Below are 1925 nucleotides of genomic sequence, written 5' to 3'. Positions count from 1 at the left end.
ATCCACCTGGAGAGTCAGGACATCGAGTACTCCATCATGATCGAAGACCTTCAGGTACGAGACCTGCCAACAGCCTGGACTCTCAAGTCTAAGGCTTGGGAACAGGAACAAAACTCAATCTACTGCACTTGGCATTTAGTTTTTCAGAAGTTTGAAGCAGATTCTGGGCCAAAGCTTAATAGAAAAAAAATGTGTTGACCTCTGAATACAAACAATCTCATTGTCCCGCAGGTGATGCTCGATGAGGAGCAGCAGGAGATGGAGTCTGCTGCTCGTATCGCTGAGCCCAGAAACACTGACAGCTTTGACTTCTCCAGGTACCACACCATCAGCGAGGTTAGTACACACACTCACTCTGTTATCCTGTTAAAGCATTAATACCACAGACTACTTTTATTATAACAGTTTTTACTAAATCCTCATTTATCAAAACAAAAAGTCATCAGGAGGGTATTTGTAGTGTAAGATAATGATAACAGTTTGCTACAGTCTCTATAGATGTTTTAATTATGTTTAATAATTGAAAAAAATTAAGAGGCCACATTAGGGACTGGCAAAGTTACTTTGTTTATTGTTAAGTCAAGTGTGGCAACATCCCTGCAACTAATTTCACCAAAAATGTTATAGTGACTAGTACACTCAGGACCTTTTGGGAACAAATACAATCAAATGTCTCTCCACCCATCCATTTTCTGCTGCTTACTTGAGTCGGGGTTGCGAAGGCAGCAGGCTGTGCAACGTAGTCAAAAGGGTCCCTCTCCTCAGCAAGTTTTCCTTCTGGGGGATCCTGAAGCAATCCCATGCCTGAGGAGGTATATAATCTCTCCAGTGTGTTCTAGGTCTGTACCCAGGGGTCTCCTAGCTGTCGAACTTGCCTGGAAAAAATCTCCAATTGACGACTACATGTCCCCTTTAAACCATGAACAAGACCCTGAGACACTTTAATCCTAAAAAAAAAGAGTACTTGGGGAGCAATCCACTGTTTTCCAGCAGAGAACCCTGGCCTCAGACTTGGAGGTGCCGTCACTTATCCCGACCAACCCAAAACATGCTGAAGGTCCTGGTCTGTTGAAGCCAACAGAAACACATCATCTGCAAAGAATAGAGAAGCAATGTCCCCAAACTAGACAGGACAAACACTAGCTGAGCCGGACACCCACTAAAAACTTTCCTGCCAACAATACAGACACAGCTGTCACTCCAGTTATATAAAAACCACATAGACAGATCAAACAGTGCATCACATGACTCCCAACTAGATTATTATATTGCAACCCTAAATATAGCACTTCATAAACAGATTTAAACTCACTTAAAACTAACAGTGCTGTACAGAATTATGTCATAACCCTAACCCTAAAGACCATAATTTTGTCGGTGGTTTAGATCTACAGTTTCCAGGACATGCTGGTGGCTGAGAATCCCAACCTGGTCAGCAAGATTGTGATTGGTCAGAGCTACGAGGGTCGCCCCCTGAATGTGCTCAAGGTAAATAAAACTGGCTGGAGATCAGCAAATTAAGTCGGACCAAGGGAATTAAAAAATGGCACCTGTTCTTATTAAAGAAATGAAGGACCACGAATGAAACACACCATTGTTCTTCATAGATGCTCTAAGCGATGTCACATGTTTTTTTAGGCTACAACATTTTTGTCACAGCAAACATCTCCCCTCAAGAAGTGTCTTCACCCAACATTGATTAGAGCACCTTTAAGAAAATGAAGAGATCACTTCATGATGGACTTCACGCAATGGGAAATAACCTTCTATGGTCCTAAAAATATTAGGAAACAAAGAATTTGAAGTTGTCTACTCATTATTCTATTAATCTTTGTTTGACTGCTCCTTTACTTTCAGTTCAGCACCGGTGGAACCAACCGTCCCGCCATCTGGATCGACACTGGAATCCATTCCAGAGAGTGGGT

At 42.2% G+C, this 1925-nt stretch overlaps 2 protein-coding genes across 2 annotated transcripts in view; both read left to right on the top strand.

The window, feature by feature from the left end:
- The window catches only part of LOC116694825 (carboxypeptidase A1-like), a gene marked incomplete at its 3' end in the record, with an annotated part of 14633 nt that overhangs the window by 1048 nt on the left and 11660 nt on the right, over positions 1-1925 (top strand).
- Positions 1858-1925, top strand: part of LOC116693803 (carboxypeptidase A1) — a gene marked incomplete in the record, with an annotated part of 12104 nt that continues 12036 nt past the window's right edge. The window contains 1 exon segment of the mRNA XM_032523038.1: positions 1858-1925.

The sequence above is a fragment of the Etheostoma spectabile genome, chromosome 8, assembly GCF_008692095.1.
Source record: "Etheostoma spectabile isolate EspeVRDwgs_2016 chromosome 8, UIUC_Espe_1.0, whole genome shotgun sequence".
Lineage (NCBI taxonomy): Eukaryota > Metazoa > Chordata > Actinopteri > Perciformes > Percidae > Etheostoma > Etheostoma spectabile.
This window is presented reverse-complemented; position numbering and strand designations above follow the sequence as displayed.